The 18,364-nt window shown below is 44.4% G+C and overlaps 24 non-coding genes and 1 pseudogene across 24 annotated transcripts; all 25 read left to right on the top strand.

Annotated features, from left to right (window-relative positions):
* Positions 1 to 15: 15 nt before the first annotated feature.
* Positions 16 to 134, top strand: LOC115538826 (5S ribosomal RNA). The gene has a single exon (XR_003975584.1). It is a non-coding gene; the product is annotated as a 5S ribosomal RNA (ribosomal RNA).
* Positions 135 to 555: 421 nt separating this feature from the next.
* On the top strand, positions 556 to 674 carry LOC115538769 (5S ribosomal RNA). The gene has a single exon (XR_003975530.1). It is a non-coding gene; the product is annotated as a 5S ribosomal RNA (ribosomal RNA).
* Positions 675 to 1,085: 411 nt separating this feature from the next.
* LOC115538839 (5S ribosomal RNA) lies at positions 1,086 to 1,204 on the top strand. Its single transcript, XR_003975596.1, has one exon. It is a non-coding gene; the product is annotated as a 5S ribosomal RNA (ribosomal RNA).
* Positions 1,205 to 1,625: 421 nt separating this feature from the next.
* On the top strand, positions 1,626 to 1,744 carry LOC115538785 (5S ribosomal RNA). Its single transcript, XR_003975545.1, has one exon. It is a non-coding gene; the product is annotated as a 5S ribosomal RNA (ribosomal RNA).
* Positions 1,745 to 2,165: 421 nt separating this feature from the next.
* LOC115538838 (5S ribosomal RNA) lies at positions 2,166 to 2,284 on the top strand. The gene has a single exon (XR_003975595.1). It is a non-coding gene; the product is annotated as a 5S ribosomal RNA (ribosomal RNA).
* Positions 2,285 to 2,705: 421 nt separating this feature from the next.
* On the top strand, positions 2,706 to 2,824 carry LOC115538768 (5S ribosomal RNA). The gene has a single exon (XR_003975529.1). It is a non-coding gene; the product is annotated as a 5S ribosomal RNA (ribosomal RNA).
* A 421-nt stretch (positions 2,825 to 3,245) lies between these two features.
* LOC115538836 (5S ribosomal RNA) lies at positions 3,246 to 3,364 on the top strand. Its single transcript, XR_003975593.1, has one exon. It is a non-coding gene; the product is annotated as a 5S ribosomal RNA (ribosomal RNA).
* Positions 3,365 to 3,785: 421 nt separating this feature from the next.
* On the top strand, positions 3,786 to 3,904 carry LOC115538847 (5S ribosomal RNA). Its single transcript, XR_003975603.1, has one exon. It is a non-coding gene; the product is annotated as a 5S ribosomal RNA (ribosomal RNA).
* Positions 3,905 to 4,315: 411 nt separating this feature from the next.
* On the top strand, positions 4,316 to 4,434 carry LOC115538837 (5S ribosomal RNA). Its single transcript, XR_003975594.1, has one exon. It is a non-coding gene; the product is annotated as a 5S ribosomal RNA (ribosomal RNA).
* A 421-nt stretch (positions 4,435 to 4,855) lies between these two features.
* On the top strand, positions 4,856 to 4,974 carry LOC115538833 (5S ribosomal RNA). Its single transcript, XR_003975590.1, has one exon. It is a non-coding gene; the product is annotated as a 5S ribosomal RNA (ribosomal RNA).
* Positions 4,975 to 5,395: 421 nt separating this feature from the next.
* On the top strand, positions 5,396 to 5,514 carry LOC115538830 (5S ribosomal RNA). Its single transcript, XR_003975587.1, has one exon. It is a non-coding gene; the product is annotated as a 5S ribosomal RNA (ribosomal RNA).
* Positions 5,515 to 5,935: 421 nt separating this feature from the next.
* Positions 5,936 to 6,054, top strand: LOC115538840 (5S ribosomal RNA). Its single transcript, XR_003975597.1, has one exon. It is a non-coding gene; the product is annotated as a 5S ribosomal RNA (ribosomal RNA).
* Positions 6,055 to 11,528: 5,474 nt separating this feature from the next.
* LOC115538788 (uncharacterized) lies at positions 11,529 to 11,647 on the top strand (annotated as a pseudogene).
* Positions 11,648 to 12,068: 421 nt separating this feature from the next.
* On the top strand, positions 12,069 to 12,187 carry LOC115538825 (5S ribosomal RNA). Its single transcript, XR_003975583.1, has one exon. It is a non-coding gene; the product is annotated as a 5S ribosomal RNA (ribosomal RNA).
* Positions 12,188 to 12,607: 420 nt separating this feature from the next.
* LOC115538824 (5S ribosomal RNA) lies at positions 12,608 to 12,726 on the top strand. The gene has a single exon (XR_003975582.1). It is a non-coding gene; the product is annotated as a 5S ribosomal RNA (ribosomal RNA).
* Positions 12,727 to 13,148: 422 nt separating this feature from the next.
* LOC115538777 (5S ribosomal RNA) lies at positions 13,149 to 13,268 on the top strand. The gene has a single exon (XR_003975538.1). It is a non-coding gene; the product is annotated as a 5S ribosomal RNA (ribosomal RNA).
* A 422-nt stretch (positions 13,269 to 13,690) lies between these two features.
* On the top strand, positions 13,691 to 13,808 carry LOC115538849 (5S ribosomal RNA). The gene has a single exon (XR_003975605.1). It is a non-coding gene; the product is annotated as a 5S ribosomal RNA (ribosomal RNA).
* A 421-nt stretch (positions 13,809 to 14,229) lies between these two features.
* On the top strand, positions 14,230 to 14,348 carry LOC115538823 (5S ribosomal RNA). The gene has a single exon (XR_003975580.1). It is a non-coding gene; the product is annotated as a 5S ribosomal RNA (ribosomal RNA).
* Positions 14,349 to 14,769: 421 nt separating this feature from the next.
* LOC115538846 (5S ribosomal RNA) lies at positions 14,770 to 14,888 on the top strand. Its single transcript, XR_003975602.1, has one exon. It is a non-coding gene; the product is annotated as a 5S ribosomal RNA (ribosomal RNA).
* Positions 14,889 to 15,311: 423 nt separating this feature from the next.
* Positions 15,312 to 15,430, top strand: LOC115538822 (5S ribosomal RNA). Its single transcript, XR_003975579.1, has one exon. It is a non-coding gene; the product is annotated as a 5S ribosomal RNA (ribosomal RNA).
* Positions 15,431 to 15,850: 420 nt separating this feature from the next.
* On the top strand, positions 15,851 to 15,970 carry LOC115538776 (5S ribosomal RNA). Its single transcript, XR_003975537.1, has one exon. It is a non-coding gene; the product is annotated as a 5S ribosomal RNA (ribosomal RNA).
* Positions 15,971 to 16,391: 421 nt separating this feature from the next.
* On the top strand, positions 16,392 to 16,510 carry LOC115538821 (5S ribosomal RNA). Its single transcript, XR_003975578.1, has one exon. It is a non-coding gene; the product is annotated as a 5S ribosomal RNA (ribosomal RNA).
* A 421-nt stretch (positions 16,511 to 16,931) lies between these two features.
* Positions 16,932 to 17,050, top strand: LOC115538819 (5S ribosomal RNA). Its single transcript, XR_003975576.1, has one exon. It is a non-coding gene; the product is annotated as a 5S ribosomal RNA (ribosomal RNA).
* A 421-nt stretch (positions 17,051 to 17,471) lies between these two features.
* Positions 17,472 to 17,590, top strand: LOC115538817 (5S ribosomal RNA). The gene has a single exon (XR_003975575.1). It is a non-coding gene; the product is annotated as a 5S ribosomal RNA (ribosomal RNA).
* A 422-nt stretch (positions 17,591 to 18,012) lies between these two features.
* On the top strand, positions 18,013 to 18,132 carry LOC115538773 (5S ribosomal RNA). The gene has a single exon (XR_003975535.1). It is a non-coding gene; the product is annotated as a 5S ribosomal RNA (ribosomal RNA).
* The last annotated feature ends 232 nt before the right edge of the window (positions 18,133 to 18,364 follow it).

Genomic DNA, 18,364 nt, shown 5'->3' with positions numbered 1-18,364 from the left:
GTCAAGTTTATATATGCTTACGGCCATACCACCTTAGGCACGCCCGATCTCGTCTGATCTCGGAAGCTAAGCAGGGTCGGGCCTGGTTAGTACTTGGATGGGTGACCGCCTGGGAATACCAGGTGCTGTAAGCATTATACTATTTCAACTCGAGCTCATTGGATGCAATGGCCTACCGTGCGCTGATCTTTAGCGCCCACTGTTTTGGAGAATTTAAGCAACATACAGACTCTGACGACGTCTCCTCAAACTCTATTTGTGAAACATGTGGACAGTGTAGTGACGTAGCAGAGAGCTGCAATGACGGCGGTCCACCTTAGTCCATCCCAGGTTCTGCAACGCTATGTTTCTTCAAAAGATCACGCAAACGATGACGCCCAAGCAGTGTAATGCATTGCGTTCAAATATGTAACTCTGAGTCTGGAATAACGTATTCATTCATTCATTATGGATCTAATCATTGTTTCTGTACAAGTCCCGTCTCTGGCCACGGCAGCGCTCTCACTCCTTACGTCCTCCCCCTGTATAAAAGCTTACATGGTCAAGTCTATAAATGCTTACGGCCATACCACCATAGGCACGCCCGATCTCGTCTGATCTCGGAAGCTAAGCAGGGTCGGGCCTGGTTGGTACTTGGATGGGTGACCGCCTGGGAATACCAGGTGCTGTAAGCATTATACTTTTTCAACTCGAGCTCATTGGATGCAATGCGCTGATCTTTAGCGCCCACTGTTTTGGAGAATTTAAGCAACATACAGACTCTGACGACGTCTCCTCAAACTCTATTTGTGAAACATGTGGACCGTGTAGTGACATAGCAGAGAGCTGCAATGACGGCGGTCCACCTTAGTCCATCCCAGGTTTTGCAACGCTACGTTTCTTCAAAAGATCACGCAAACGATGACGCCCAAGCAGTGTAATGCATTGCGTTCAAATATGTTGCTCTGTGTCTGGAATAACGTATTCATTCATTCATTATGGATCTAATCATTGTTTCTGTACAAGTCCCGTCTCTGGCCACGGCAGCGCTCTCACTCCTTACGTCCTCCCCCTGTATATAAGCTAATATGGTCAAGTCTATAATTGTTTACGGCCATACCACCTTAGGCACGCCCGATCCCGTCTGTTCTCGGAAGCTAAGCAGGGTCGGGCCTGGTTAGTACTTGGATGGGTGACCGCCTGGGAATACCAGGTGCTGTAAGCATCATACTTTTTCAACTCGAGCTCATTGGATGCAATGGCCTACCGTGCGCTGATCTTTAGCGCCCACTGTTTTGGAGAATTTAAGCAACATACAGACTCTGACGACGTCTCCTCAAACTCTATTTGTGAAACATGTGGACAGTGTAGTGACGTAGCAGAGAGCTGCAATGACGGCGGTCCACCTTAGTCCATCCCAGGTTTTGCAACGCTACGTTTCTTCAAAAGATCACGCAAACGATGACGCCCAAGCAGTGTAATGCATTGCGTTCAAATATGTTGCTCTGAGTCTGGAATAACGTATTCATTCATTCATTATGGATCTAATCATTGTTTCTGTACAAGTCCCGTCTCTGGCCACGGCAGCGCTCTCACTCCTTACGTCCTCCCCCTGTATATAAGCTAATATGGTCAAGTCTATAATTGTTTACGGCCATACCACCTCAGGCACGCCCGATCTCGTCTGTTCTCGGAAGCTAAGCAGGGTCGGGCCTGGTTAGTACTTGGATGGGTGACCGCCTGGGAATACCAGGTGCTGTAAGCATCATACTATTTCAACTCGAGCTCATTGGATGCAATGGCCTACCGTGCGCTGATCTTTAGCGCCCACTGTTTTGGAGAATTTAAGCAACATACAGACTCTGACGACGTCTCCTCAAACTCTATTTGTGAAACATGTGGACAGTGTAGTGACGTAGCAGAGAGCTGCAATGACGGCGGTCCACCTTAGTCCATCCCAGGTTCTGCAACGCTACGTTTCTTCAAAAGATCACGCAAACGATGACGCCCAAGCAGTGTAATGCATTGCGTTCAAATATGTAACTCTGAGTCTGGAATAACGTATTCATTCATTCATTATGGATCTAATCATTGTTTCTGTACAAGTCCCGTCTCTGGCCACGGCAGCGCTCTCACTCCTTACGTCCTCCCCCTGTATAAAAGCTAATATGGTCAAGTCTATAATTGCTTACGGCCATACCACCTTAGGCACGCCCGATCTCGTCTGATCTCGAAAGCTAAGCAGGGTCGGGCCTGGTTAGTACTTGGATGGGTGACCGCCTGGGAATACCAGGTGCTGTAAGCATTATACTTTTTCAACTCGAGCTCATTGGATGCAATGGCCTACCGTGCGCTGATCTTTAGCGCCCACTGTTTTGGAGAATTTAAGCAACATATAGACTCTGACGACGTCTCCTCAAACTCTATTTGTGAAACATGTGGACAGTGTAGTGACGTAGCAGAGAGCTGCAATGACGGCGGTCCACCTTAGTCCATCCCAGGTTTTGCAACGCTACGTTTCTTCAAAAGATCACGCAAACGATGACGCCCAAGCAGTGTAATGCATTGCGTTCAAATATATAACTCTGAGTCTGGAATAACGTATTCATTCATTCATTATGGATCTAATCATTGTTTCTGTACAAGTCCCGTCTCTGGCCACGGCAGCGCTCTCACTCCTTACGTCCTCCTCCTGTATAAAAGCTAATATGGTCAAGTCTATAAATGCTTACGGCCATACCACCTTGGGCACGCCCGATCTTGTCTGATCTCGGAAGTTAAGCAGGGTCGGGCCTGGTTAGTACTTGGATGGGTGACCGCCTGGGAATACCAGGTGCTGTAAGCATTATACTATTTCAACTCGAGCTCATTGGATGCAATGGCCTACCTTGCGCTGATCTTTAGCGCCCACTGTTTTGGAGAATTTAAGCAACATACAGACTCTGACGACGTCTCCTCAAGCTCTATTTGTGAAACATGTGGACAGTGTAGTGACGTAGCAGAGAGCTGCAATGACGGCGGTCCACCTTAGTCCATCCCAGGTTTTGCAACGCTACGTTTATTCTAAAGATCACGCAAACGATGACGCCAAAGCAGTGTAATGCATTGCGTTCAAATATGTAACTCTGAGTCTGGAATAACGTATTCATTCATTCATTATGGATCTAATCATTGTTTCTGTACAAGTCCCGTCTCTGGCCACGGCAGCGCTCTCACTCCTTACGTCCTCCCCCTGTATAAAAGCTTACATGGTCAAGTCTATAAATGCTTACGGCCATACCACCATAGGCACGCCCGATCTCGTCTGATCTCGGAAGCTAAGCAGGGTCGGGCCTGGTTAGTACTTGGATGGGTGACCGCCTGGGAATACCAGGTGCTGTAAGCATTATACTATTTCAACTCGAGCTCATTGGATGCAATGGCCTACCGTGCGCTGATCTTTAGCGCCCACTGTTTTGGAGAATTTAAGCAACATACAGACTCTGACGACGTCTCCTCAAACTCTATTTGTGAAACATGTGGACAGTGTAGTGACGTAGTAGAGAGCTGCAATGACGGCGGTCCACCTTAGTCCATCCCAGGTTTTGCAACGCTACGTTTCTTCAAAAGATCACGCAAACGATGACGCCCAAGCAGTGTAATGCATTGCATTCAAATATGTTGCTCTGAGTCTGGAATAACGTATTCATTCATTCATTATGGATCTAATCATTGTTTCTGTACAAGTCCCGTCTCTGGCCACGGCAGCGCTCTCACTCCTTACGTCCTCCCCCTGTATAAAAGCTTGCATGGTCAAGTCTATAAATGATTACGGCCATACCACCATAGGCACGCCCGATCTCGTCTGATCTCGGAAGCTAAGCAGGGTCGGGCCTGGTTAGTACTTGGATGGGTGACCGCCTGGGAATACCAGGTGCCGTAAGCATTATACTTTTTCAACTCGAGCTCATTGGATGCAATGCGCTGATCTTTAGCGCCCACTGTTTTGGAGAATTTAAGCAACATACAGACTCTGACGACGTCTCCTCAAACTCTATTTGTGAAACATGTGGACCGTGTAGTGACGTAGCAGAGAGCTGCAATGACGGCGGTCCACCTTAGTCCATCCCAGGTTCTGCAACGCTACGTTTCTTCAAAAGATCACGCAAACGATGACGCCCAAGCAGTGTAATGCATTGCGTTCAAATATGTAACTCTGAGTCTGGAATAACGTATTCATTCATTCATTATGGATCTAATCATTGTTTCTGTACAAGTCCCGTCTCTGGCCACGGCAGCGCTCTCACTCCTTACGTCCTCCCCCTGTATAAAAGCTAATATGGTCAAGTCTATAATTGCTTACGGCCATACCACCTTAGGCACGCCCGATCTCGTCTGATCTCGAAAGCTAAGCAGGGTCGGGCCTGGTTAGTACTTGGATGGGTGACCGCCTGGGAATACCAGGTGCTGTAAGCATTATACTTTTTCAACTCGAGCTCATTGGATGCAATGGCCTACCGTGCGCTGATCTTTAGCGCCCACTGTTTTGGAGAATTTAAGCAACATATAGACTCTGACGACGTCTCCTCAAACTCTATTTGTGAAACATGTGGACAGTGTAGTGACGTAGCAGAGAGCTGCAATGACGGCGGTCCACCTTAGTCCATCCCAGGTTTTGCAACGCTACGTTTCTTCAAAAGATCACGCAAACGATGACGCCCAAGCAGTGTAATGCATTGCGTTCAAATATATAACTCTGAGTCTGGAATAACGTATTCATTCATTCATTATGGATCTAATCATTGTTTCTGTACAAGTCCCGTCTCTGGCCACGGCAGCGCTCTCACTCCTTACGTCCTCCTCCTGTATAAAAGCTAATATGGTCAAGTCTATAAATGCTTACGGCCATACCACCTTGGGCATGCCCGATCTTGTCTGATCTCGGAAGTTAAGCAGGGTCGGGCCTGGTTAGTACTTGGATGGGTGACCGCCTGGGAATACCAGGTGCTGTAAGCATTATACTATTTCAACTCGAGCTCATTGGATGCAATGGCCTACCTTGCGCTGATCTTTAGCGCCCACTGTTTTGGAGAATTTAAGCAACATACAGACTCTGACGACGTCTCCTCAAGCTCTATTTGTGAAACATGTGGACAGTGTAGTGACGTAGCAGAGAGCTGCAATGACGGCGGTCCACCTTAGTCCATCCCAGGTTTTGCAACGCTACGTTTCTTCTAAAGATCACGCAAACGATGACGCCAAAGCAGTGTAATGCATTGCGTTCAAATATGTAACTCTGAGTCTGGAATAACGTATTCATTCATTCATTATGGATCTAATCATTGTTTCTGTACAAGTCCCGTCTCTGGCCACGGCAGCGCTCTCACTCCTTACGTCCTCCCCCTGTATAAAAGCTAATATGGTCAAGTTTATATATGCTTACGGCCATACCACCTTAGGCACGCCCGATCTCGTCTGATCTCGGAAGCTAAGCAGGGTCGGGCCTGGTTAGTACTTGGATGGGTGACCGCCTGGGAATACCTGGTGCTGTAAGCATTATACTTTTTCAACTCGAGCTCATTGGATGCAATGGCCTACCGTGAGCTGATCTTTAGCGCCCACTGTTTTGGAGAATTTAAGCAACATACAGACTCTGACGACGTCTCCTCAAACTCTATTTGTGAAACATGTGGACAGTGTAGTGACGTAGCAGAGAGCTGCAATGACGGCGGTCCACCTTAGTCCATCCCAGGTTCTGCAACGCTACGTTTCTTCAAAAGATCACACAAACGATGACGCCCAAGCAGTGTAATGCATTGCGTTCAAATATGTAACTCTGAGTCTGGAATAACGTATTCATTCATTCATTATGGATCTAATCATTGTTTCTGTACAAGTCCCGTCTCTGGCCACGGCAGCGCTCTCACTCCTTACGTCCTCCCCCTGTATAAAAGCTTACATGGTCAAGTCTATAAATGCTTACGGCCATACCACCATAGGCACGCCCGATCTCGTCTGATCTCGGAAGCTAAGCAGGGTCGGGCCTGGTTAGTACTTGGTTGGGTGACCGCCTGGGAATACCAGGTGCTGTAAGCATTATACTTTTTCAACTCGAGCTCATTGGATGCAATGGCCTACCGTGCGCTGATCTTTAGCGCCCACTGTTTTGGAGAATTTAAGCAACATACAGACTCTGACGACGTCTCCTCAAACTCTATTTGTGAAACATGTGGACAGTGTAGTGACGTAGCAGAGAGCTGCAATGACGGCGGTCCACCTTAGTCCATCCCAGGTTCTGCAACGCTACGTTTCTTCAAAAGATCACGCAAACGATGACGCCCAAGCAGTGTAATGCATTGCGTTCAAATATGTAACTCTGAGTCTGGAATAACGTATTCATTCATTCATTATGGATCTAATCATTGTTTCTGTACAAGTCCCGTCTCTGGCCACGGCAGCGCTCTCACTCCTTACGTCCTCCCCCTGTATAAAAGCTTACATGGTCAAGTCTATATGGGTGATTCTCACGAACTGTGTCAAAGTAACATCAAAATATAATCAACCTAATTTGACAGATTTTTTACTTTAGTGACTAAAATAGAATGTGGACTTTTATTTTTTGATAAAAGTTAAACAGGAAAACTAATTAATTCAATTTTATTTCAATATCATAGCAGCGTGGTACAGAATAACTCTCATTACCGATACGTTGAATGAAAAAAGGAAACCATTAAGTACAAATCATTTTTGTTTAATTTTTTCACAGTCACACAAATCAGCACATTAAATGAACAGCACAGTGCATCAAAAGTAATGATTTATATATTTTTACTTACATTTAAAATCAAGTAACTCTCACTACCGAAACACTGAAGGCATTTTATAGCACACTTTTTTAAATAATTTCTTAGTAAACAAGAAATTGTTTACAGAAAACACATGTGCAAAACAGCTCAGGAACATATTGTAATAAATGAACAAACACATTTCTCTAAAACATTAAAATATTAAAATAACTGCTTAATGTTATGCATAACGGTAATGAAAAGTCCATTGCGGAGGATGAGAATTCATGTTGCGGTAATGAGAAAGGTCATTAAAACCTGACAAAACTGATTAAAATGTGTAGGTAACAAACAACTGATTGAAATGATCATTTAATAAGATTCAGACTCTTTATGAAATAATTCAATATCCCTCCCCTTTCTTATTTTTTTTCCCAAACAGTTTTAATTTGCTTTGGCGCTTATATTATTTATGTTTTGATTTTGTAATTTTGTAAACACTTTTTTGTATTTACAAAAATCAGGGTTTTTTCGAGTACTTTGCCCAAATTTCTGGTAAAACACAAAAATGTCGACCAGAAGACGATGCAGGCATTGGCTCGGGGATGACTGCCCTGATGTCATCCGGCAAGTACCACACTTTGTCCCCAGGTATCTCGACTCCTGGGATGAAGAACCTGTTTGTACCAGCCCTGTACATCGTGTCCACCTCATACTGCTCCGCAACAGCCTTTATATAAAGAACAACATTTCAAATATTTACAATTTTGTTAATTTATGTAGGAATAAATGGAAAAAGTATCAGTTGGACAATGGTGGTAGCTGCAGGGTCAGATTGATCTTAAACATAACAATACATTTACACTTAACAGAAATATCCTTCTATTTAGTTAAGATTTATTTATCTTCAGATTTGAATCTATGAATTACTTTTATACTGTATGTAAGCTTTGTCATTTGACTTACATACCTGTGTAACAATGCCTGGAAAAAGGTCTCCATCGTAGTTCACAAGCACCCATGTCCCAACTTCAATCGATTTTCCTTCTGCTCCTCCCTCATTCTCTGCTTCACTGTTATTACATGAAAATGTAATATCTTTTGGAGTGTTGCAGTCGCACCAGTTTTTGCAGAAGCAGGAGACTTCTCTGACCCTGATGCAGCCTGCCTTCTTTGCAATGAGCTTTGAATAGAGGAGAAAAAAACCATAAAAATAATTACAAATCTTGATAATCTTTCAGGTTTAGAAAAAAAGAATAAAAAGCATAGAGAGGACTTACCTGGTGCACAGTCATTGTGCCAGGCACAGGTTTGAGCGTGGGAGGAACCAGTTCCGCACTTTTGAGTATCTCCTCCTCTTTGACTTCAAATATCTTTACAGAGGAGTGCTCCTTTAGATTTGTAATGAGAGCTCTCATGTCGGGAATATCTGTCCCACGTGCCACAATCCGATCTGCTAAGTTCTTCAGAGCACCTCCAACACCATCAGGTGCCCCTTTGCCATGAGAGGCCTCAGTAAAGTTCCATGTGACATAATTGAAACCTTTTAGGAATGGCACAGTTGAAGCCAGGTAAAAAGCTGTTTTATTCCTGTACTGTGATGTAGGCCCATCAGACAGGAAGTGGACCTTGGTGACCGCAGGGTATTGAACGCGGAGGTGCTCTAAAATTGGGCTCAGGTGTGCCCATGTTGCTGCAGCATCATGCCTCAGACAGTCTGACACAGAAGCAAATGACTCAAGTCTTCCTCCACTCACATAGAGCACTCCTGTGTGGAGTGTCACTTGTCTATGTGAGCCTCCAAAATGGACTTCTTTTATCTCCCTGCTCCATTTGCAGTTATAATTTTCGCTGTAATCTACGTGAACTACAGCTTCATTTTCCTGTAGGTTTGCCTTCAAGCACTGAATTGCCTGAAATTGATGCTTGATATTGAAAATGTGTTTGCAGAAACGATCAAGGCCATCTTGAGTCATACTCACAAGCTTCTCAATGGAGGCAGAGCTTTTTTCTAGGGAGGTTGTTTTGACCTCTGTCTCAACCGTGGATCCATTTTGGCCCTTCTTACTGTAGGGAGTGGACTTGCTCACCCACTCCTTCCACTGGACAATATTGTCTTTTGTGTTTGGGTCTAACATTGGGGAGAATTTCTTGTTTTGGCAATCGCTACATCGCCTGTACATGCACTCAATCCTAACTCTCTCACACACCACAGAGTCAACAACCTCTAAGCAAGAAGAGGTGCCTAGAATCCCAAGTTGGTGTAACTTCTTTATTTTGCTTTGGAAATTCTCATGTATTTTGCAGGCGCATGTTTCTCTGTCCAGTAGCGTTGGACTAGAGATCCAAAATGGACGCAGTTTAAAAAACTGAGCCCGAGAAATCCTTTTTGTTGGGTTTTCCGTAAGGAATCGTTTGTGAAGGTTCTCTATTGTTTGACAGAGAAACCTTCTCCTGAACACCTGCCCTCCTCGCCTGATCTCTCCTGCTTTTCCATTCACTATTGTGGAAACATCATCACGATGAAAGAAGGTTCTTACCACACTTCCCATCAGCTGTCTCCTATTCATTGATGAACGGACTTCTTTTGTAGGCAGATTGCGTTTTCCTCTTTCTTCCCTTCTCATTTCCATTCGTTTAATTTGCTTTCTCAGCCTTTCTAATTCTCTGTCTTTATTTTCCAGTGATTTCTTATTTTTTTTTAATTTCACTCTTAGCTTCGACACAGTGGTAGGCTTTTGTTTTCTTTTTTTTGGTGTTGATGTTCTTGGGTAGTCTGATGGTGATGGAGCTTCATGAGCACAGTGATTTCCAACATTCTCTGCAATAGGATGCAAGACCCTTCGTGATGGTCCAGGCTGTACATCTGTCTCATCAGAGGGTGGCGTGAGATCTAAAACATCTTTCAGGATCTTATTTTTTCTGTAATGTTTTGCAGAATTTTCTCTCCATTTCTTTTGTTGCTTTTTTACAGCTTTTGCATCCAGGTCACTGATAGATTTGAGCAAACCCTCAGATTTACGCTTTATATATCTATAAAAAATGAAATATCAATGAGTCAGATGCCAATACACAGATTTTAATGTCCTCATAATTTGTGCTATAAGTCACCAATCAAAATTTCTCTTGGCCAAGCATTATTTAACAGTAAACAACAATAATATATATATTACTTATTAAAGGTGAAGTCATCAATTCTGGTGAACAATTGATAACAAAATCACTTTTTGTCAAATCCAAATACCTTTCAGAATTGTGTGTGTTCTAAAAAATAATCTTGTGTTAATACACAGCCTAGGCTCTGTAAACAAAGGGGGCCCACCATATCTAGCAACATGGAGTTAACAGAGCCTGGGCTATGTTTTAACACTGGATTTTTTTTCAGCGCACACACAGTAGCAGTGGAACATGAGGAGATATTCACTGATTGACAAAACATTTTTGACAACAGGCCTTTTCCAGAATCGCTGACTCCTTTAATGAAGAAAATGTAAATGTAGGCATAATACAAGAGTGGAAATAGAATTAAAGTGATGACGCATTCCCCTATCTCAGTAACTAACATGTACCTCTCTCTCTCCTTTCTCCTGTACTCTTCCAGCAGCTGAGGATTTGCATATAATTTCTCCCTGTGCTTTATGACCCTAGCTTTTGCTGCAGCCTTCTTGCGCTGGTTTTCTGTCAGTCTTGGTAACAATCACAAAAAACATTCCCCATGATCATTGAAACATGGCCTCATATGCATGTCCTCTGATTAACTGTCTGAAACAATTCAGCAACACTTTACAAAAATAACATAAGGGTACACAATAACGGAGTAATTACATAGTAATAACATGGTAATTGAATAGTTAATAATGATAAAATTAATTAATAAAATATTAATAAAATATTAATAATTGTTAGAACGTCATGAAATATTAATGAAAAAAGCTCCTGAATGTTCATTTATGAATTTTATATTAATATCTCATTACCGCAACACATCTTATCATTACCGATATGCACTTTTAAAGTGCGCGGTAATGAGAAAAACGAGTTACGGTAATGAGGTGCTATTATCTAAGTTAGCAAATAACATGAAATGCTAACATGCTGAGCTAACAATGACTTTGCTAGATGTTAAAGTCTTATATTGTCATTACCAAACAAAAACAAATAATCTTTTTTTTTATTTAAAGTATAGATAATCAACCCATATCGGTAATGATAATCGACAGTGAAACAGGAGGAAGATTCAACAACATTTACAAACATTTCATAATGTGAGTGAAGATAAAATAACTGACCTTCTGTCCATTTTGAAGCTTCTGTATGAAGTGATGCATCATGGGAACGCTTGTAAATTTAAAGTGACAGTGTCGTTTTTAAAGGCAGATGAAGTCGCGTTGCGGTAATGAGGACCATTCAGTGCAGACACAACAATTTTCAATTGAATAAGAAAATATGTGTGTTAAATACCATAAATATGCATAGTTATCTTAAATATAGACACTTTTACATATTATTACATACTTTTGTTTCATTTATACGAAAAGGACTTTTTAGGAAATTAAAAAGATCATTAAAAAAATGGACCCGGACGCATTTCGGTAATGAGAATTTACTTGGATATTTTGTTTAATTTTAATGAAAATAATGTTGATATTACAAAAAAATCTTTGTCCCTAAAGTACCATTCACTCTCTTTATAGAACAGTCCATAATTAATAATAATAAAAGGTTGTTTTTGTTAAATATGACTTGGACATGTTCACTTTGGCTTCATGAGAATCACCCATAAATGCTTACGGCCATACCACCATAGGCACGCCCGAAGTCGTCTGATCTCGGAAGCTAAGCAGGGTCGGGCCTGGTTAGTACTTGGATGGGTGACCGCCTGGGAATACCAGGTGCTGTAAGCATTATACTTTTTCAACTCGAGCTCATTGGATGCAATGGCCTACCGTGCGCTGATCTTTAGCGCCGACTGTTTTGGAGAATTTAAGCAACATACAGACTCTGACGACGTCTCCTCAAACTCTATTTGTGAAACATGTGGACAGTGTAGTGACGTAGCAGAGAGCTGCAATGACGGCGGTCCACCTTAGTCCATCCCAGGTTTTGCAACGCTACGTTTCTTCTAAAGATCACGCAAACGATGACGCCAAAGCAGTGTAATGCATTGCGTTCAAATATGTAACTCTGAGTCTGGAATAACGTATTCATTCATTCATTATGGATCTAATCATTGTTTCTGTACAAGTCCCGTCTCTGGCCACGGCAGCGCTCTCACTCCTTACGTCCTCCCCCTGTATAAAAGCTAATATGGTCAAGTCTATAATTGCTTACGGCCATACCACCTTAGGCACGCCCGATCTCGTCTGATCTCGGAAGCTAAGCAGGGTCGGGCCTGGTTAGTACTTGGATGGGTGACCGCCTGGGAATACCAGGTGCTGTAAGCATTATACTATTTCAACTCGAGCTCATTGGATGCAATGGCCTACCGTGCGCTGATCTTTAGCGCCCACTGTTTTGGAGAATTTAAGCAACATACAGACTCTGACGACGTCTCCTCAAACTCTATTTGTGAAACATGTGGACAGTGTAGTGACGTAGCAGAGAGCTGCAATGACGGCGGTCCACCTTAGTCCATCCCAGGTTTTGCAACGCTACGTTTCTTCTAAAGATCACGCAAACGATGACGCCAAAGCAGTGTAATGCATTGCCTTCAAATATGTAACTCTGAGTCTGGAATAACGTATTCATTCATTCATTATGGATCTAATCATTGTTTCTGTACAAGTCCCGTCTCTGGCCACGGCAGCGCTCTCACTCCTTACGTCCTCCCCCTGTATAAAAGCTAATATGGTCAAGTCTATAATGCTTACGGCCATACCACCTTAGGCACGCCCGATCTCGTCTGATCTCGGAAGCTAAGCAGGGTCGGGCCTGGTTAGTACTTGGATGGGTGACCGCCTGGGAATACCAGGTGCTGTAAGCATTATACTATTTCAACTCGAGCTCATTGGATGCAATGGCCTACCGTGCGCTGATCTTTAGCGCCCACTGTTTTGGAGAATTTAAGCAACATACAGACTCTGACGACGTCTCCTCAAACTCTATTTGTGAAACATGTGGACAGTGTAGTGACGTAGCAGAGAGCTGCAATGACGGCGGTCCACCTTAGTCCATCCCAGGTTTTGCAACGCTACGTTTCTTCAAAAGATCACGCAAACGATGACGCCCAAGCAGTGTAATGCATTGCGTTCAAATATGTAACTCTGAGTCTGGAATAACGTATTCATTCATTCATTATGGATCTAATCATTGTTTCTGTACAAGTCCCGTCTCTGGCCACGGCAGCGCTCTCACTCCTTACGTCCTCCCCCTGTATAAAAGCTTAATATGGTCAAGTCTATAAATGCTTACGGCCATACCACCATTAGGCACGCCCGATCTCGTCTGATCTCGGAAGCTAAGCAGGGTCGGGCCTGGTTAGTACTTGGATGGGTGACCGCCTGGGAATACCAGGTGCTGTAAGCATTATACTTTTTCAACTCGAGCTCATTGGATGCAATGGCCTACCGTGCGCTGATCTTTAGCGCCCACTGTTTTGGAGAATTTAAGCAACATACAGACTCTGACGACGTCTCCTCAAACTCTATTTGTGAAACATGTGGACCGTGTAGTGACGTAGCAGAGAGCTGCAATGACGGCGGTCCACCTTAGTCCATCCCAGGTTTTGCAACGCTACGTTTCTTCAAAAGATCACGCAAACGATGACGCCCAAGCAGTGTAATGCATTGCGTTCAAATATGTTAGCTCTGAGTCTGGAATAACGTATTCATTCATTCATTATGGATCTAATCATTGTTTCTGTACAAGTCCCGTCTCTGGCCACGGCAGCGCTCTCACTCCTTACGTCCTCCCCCTGTATAAAAGCTAATATGGTCAAGTCTATAATTGCTTACGGCCATACCACCTAGGCACGCCCGATCTCGTCTGATCTCGGAAGCTAAGCAGGGTCGGGCCTGGTTAGTACTTGGATGGGTGACCGCCTGGGAATACCAGGTGCTGTAAGCATTATACTATTTCAACTCGAGCTCATTGGATGCAATGGCCTACCGTGCGCTGATCTTTAGCGCCCACTGTTTTGGAGAATTTAAGCAACATACAGACTCTGACGACGTCTCCTCAAACTCTATTTGTGAAACATGTGGACAGTGTAGTGACGTAGCAGAGAGCTGCAATGACGGCGGTCCACCTTAGTCCATCCCAGGTTTTGCAACGCTACGTTTCTTCAAAAGATCACGCAAACGATGACGCCCAAGCAGTGTAATGCATTGCGTTCAAATATGTAACTCTGAGTCTGGAATAACGTATTCATTCATTCATTATGGATCTAATCATTGTTTCTGTACAAGTCCCGTCTCTGGCCACGGCAGCGCTCTCACTCCTTACGTCCTCCCCCTGTATAAAAGCTAATATGGTCAAGTCTATAATTGCTTACGGCCATACCACCTTAGGCACGCCCGATCTCGTCTGATCTCGGAAGCTAAGCAGGGTCGGGCCTGGTTAGTACTTGGATGGGTGACCGCCTGGGAATACCAGGTGCTGTAAGCATTATACTTTTTCAACTCGAGCTCATTGGATGCAATGGCCTACCGTGCGCTGATCTTTAGCGCCCACTGTTTTGGAGAATTTAAGCAACATACAGACTCTGACGACGTCTCCTCAAACTCTATTTGTGAAACATGTGGACAGTGTAGTGACGTAGCAGAGAGCTGCAATGACGGCGGTCCACCTTAGTCCATCCCAGGTTTTGCAACGCTACGTTTCTTCAAAAGATCACGCAAACGATGACGCCCAAGCAGTGTAATGCATTGCGTTCAAATATGTAACTCTGAGTCTGGAATAACGTATTCATTCATTCATTATGGATCTAATCATTGTTTCTGTACAAGTCCCGTCTCTGGCCACGGCAGCGCTCTCACTCCTTACGTCCTCCCCCTGTATAAAAGCTAATATGGTCAAGTCTATAAATGCTTACGGCCATACCAACTTAGGCACGCCCGATCTCGTCTGATCTCGGAAGCTAAGCAGGGTCGGGCCTGGTTAGTACTTGGATGGGTGACCGCCTGGGAATACCAGGTGCTGTAAGCATTATACTATTTTCAACTCGAGCTCATTGGATGCAATGGCCTACCGTGCGCTGATCTTTAGCGCCCACTGTTTTGGAGAATTTAAGCAACATACAGACTCTGACGACGTCTCCTCAAAGCTCTATTTGTGAAACATGTGGACAGTGTAGTGACGTAGCAGAGAGCTGCAATGACGGCGGTCCACCTTAGTCCATCCCAGGTTTTGCAACGCTACGTTTCTTCTAAAGATCACGCAAACGATGACGCCAAAGCAGTGTAATGCATTGCGTTCAAATATGTAACTCTGAGTCTGGAATAACGTATTCATTCATTCATTATGGATCTAATCATTGTTTCTGTACAAGTCCCGTCTCTGGCCACGGCAGCGCTCTCACTCCTTACGTCCTCCCCCTGTATAAAAGCTAATATGGTCAAGATTATATATGCTTACGGCCATACCACCTTAGGCACGCCCGATCTCGTCTGATCTCGGAAGCTAAGCAGGGTCGGGCCTGGTTAGTACTTGGATGGGTGACCGCCTGGGAATACCAGGTGCTGTAAGCATTATACTATTTCAACTCGAGCTCATTGGATGCAATGGCCTACCGTGCGCTGATCTTTAGCGCCCACTGTTTTGGAGAATTTAAGCAACATACAGACTCTGACGACGTCTCCTCAAACTCTATTTGTGAAACATGTGGACAGTGTAGTGACGTAGCAGAGAGCTGCAATGACGGCGGTCCACCTTAGTCCATCCCAGGTTTTGCAACGCTACGTTTCTTCAAAAGATCACGCAAACGATGACGCCCAAGCAGTGTAATGCATTGCGTTCAAATATGTTACTCTGAGTCTGGAATAACGTATTCATTCATTCATTATGGATCTAATCATTGTTTCTGTACAAGTCCCGTCTCTGGCCACGGCAGCGCTCTCACTCCTTACGTCCTCCCCCTGTATAAAAGCTAATATGGTCAAGTCTATAATGCTTACGGCCATACCACCATTAGGCACGCCCGATCTCGTCTGATCTCGGAAGCTAAGCAGGGTCGGGCCTGGTTAGTACTTGGATGGGTGACCGCCTGGGAATACCAGGTGCTGTAAGCATTATACTTTTTCAACTCGAGCTCATTGGATGCAATGGCCTACCGTGCGCTGATCTTTAGCGCCCACTGTTTTGGAGAATTTAAGCAACATACAGACTCTGACGACGTCTCCTCAAACTCTATTTGTGAAACATGTGGACAGTGTAGTGACGTAGCAGAGAGCTGCAATGACGGCGGTCCACCTTAGTCCATCCCAGGTTTTGCAACGCTACGTTTCTTCAAAAGATCACGCAAACGATGACGCCCAAGCAGTGTAATGCATTGCGTTCAAATATGTAACTCTGAGTCTGGAATAACGTATTCATTCATTCATTATGGATCTAATCATTGTTTCTGTACAAGTCCCGTCTCTGGCCACGGCAGCGCTCTCACTCCTTACGTCCTCCCCCTGTATAAAAGCTAATATGGTCAAGTCTATAATTGCTTACGGCCATACCACCTTAGGCACGCCCGATCTCGTCTGATCTCGGAAGCTAAGCAGGGTCGGGCCTGGTTAGTACTTGGATGGGTGACCGCCTGGGAATACCAGGTGCTGTAAGCATTATACTTTTTCAACTCGAGCTCATTGGATGCAATGGCCTACCGTGCGCTGATCTTTAGCGCCCACTGTTTTGGAGAATTTAAGCAACATACAGACTCTGACGACGTCTCCTCAAACTCTATTTGTGAAACATGTGGACAGTGTAGTGACGTAGCAGAGAGCTGCAATGACGGCGGTCCACCTTAGTCCATCCCAGGTTTTGCAACGCTACGTTTCTTCAAAAGATCACGCAAACGATGACGCCCAAGCAGTGTAATGCATTGCGTTCAAATATGTAACTCTGAGTCTGGAATAACGTATTCATTCATTCATTATGGATCTAATCATTGTTTCTGTACAAGTCCCGTCTCTGGCCACGGCAGCGCTCTCACTCCTTACGTCCTCCCCCTGTATAAAAGCTAATATGGTCAAGTCTATAAATGCTTACGGCCATACCACCTTAGGCACGCCCGATCTCGTCTGATCTCGGAAGCTAAGCAGGGTCGGGCCTGGTTAGTACTTGGATGGGTGACCGCCTGGGAATACCAGGTGCTGTAAGCATTATACTTTTTCAACTCGAGCTCATTGGATGCAATGGCCTACCGTGCGCTGATCTTTAGCGCCCACTGTTTTGGAGAATTTAAGCAACATACAGACTCTGACGACGTCTCCTCAAACTCTATTTGTGAAACATGTGGACAGTGTAGTGACGTAGCAGAGAGCTGCAATGACGGCGGTCCACCTTAGTCCATCCCAGGTTTTGCAACGCTACGTTTCTTCAAAAGATCACGCAAACGATGACGCCCAAGCAGTGTAATGCATTGCGTTCAAATATGTAACTCTGAGTCTGGAATAACGTATTCATTCATTCATTATGGATCTAATCATTGTTTCTGTACAAGTCCCGTCTCTGGCCACGGCAGCGCTCTCACTCCTTACGTCCTCCCCCTGTATAAAAGCTAATATGGTCAAGTCTATAATTGCTTACGGCCATACCACCTTAGGCACGCCCGATCTCGTCTGATCTCGGAAGCTAAGCAGGGTCGGGCCTGGTTAGTACTTGGATGGGTGACCGCCTGGGAATACCAGGTGCTGTAAGCATTATACTTTTTCAACTCGAGCTCATTGGATGCAATGGCCTACCGTGCGCTGATCTTTAGCGCCCACTGTTTTGGAGAATTTAAGCAACATACAGACTCTGACGACGTCTCCTCAAACTCTATTTGTGAAACATGTGGACAGTGTAGTGACGTAGCAGAGAGCTGCAATGACGGCGGTCCACCTTAGTCCATCCCAGGTTTTGCAACGCTACGTTTCTTCAAAAGATCACGCAAACGATGACGCCCAAGCAGTGTAATGCATTGCGTTCAAATATGTAACTCTGAGTCTGGAATAACGTATTCATTCATTCATTATGGATCTAATCATTGTTTCTGTACAAGTCCCGTCTCTGGCCACGGCAGCGCTCTCACTCCTTACGTCCTCCCCCTGTATAAAAGCTAATATGGTCAAGTCTATAAATTGCTTACGGCCATACCACCATTAGGCACGCCCGATCTCGTCTGATCTCGGAAGCTAAGCAGGGTCGGGCCTGGTTAGTACTTGGATGGGTGACCGCCTGGGAATACCAGGTGCTGTAAGCATTATACTTTTTCAACTCGAGCTCATTGGATGCAATGGCCTACCGTGCGCTGATCTTTAGCGCCCACTGTTTTGGAGAATTTAAGCAACATACAGACTCTGACGACGTCTCCTCAAACTCTATTTGTGAAACATGTGGACAGTGTAGTGACGTAGCAGAGAGCTGCAATGACGGCGGTCCACCTTAGTCCATCCCAGGTTTTGCAACGCTACGTTTCTTCAAAAGATCACGCA

The sequence above is a fragment of the Gadus morhua genome, unplaced genomic scaffold, assembly GCF_902167405.1.
Source record: "Gadus morhua unplaced genomic scaffold, gadMor3.0, whole genome shotgun sequence".
NCBI lineage: Eukaryota > Metazoa > Chordata > Actinopteri > Gadiformes > Gadidae > Gadus > Gadus morhua.
Note: the sequence above shows the minus strand (reverse complement) of the source record. Positions and strands in the feature narration are given on the sequence as shown.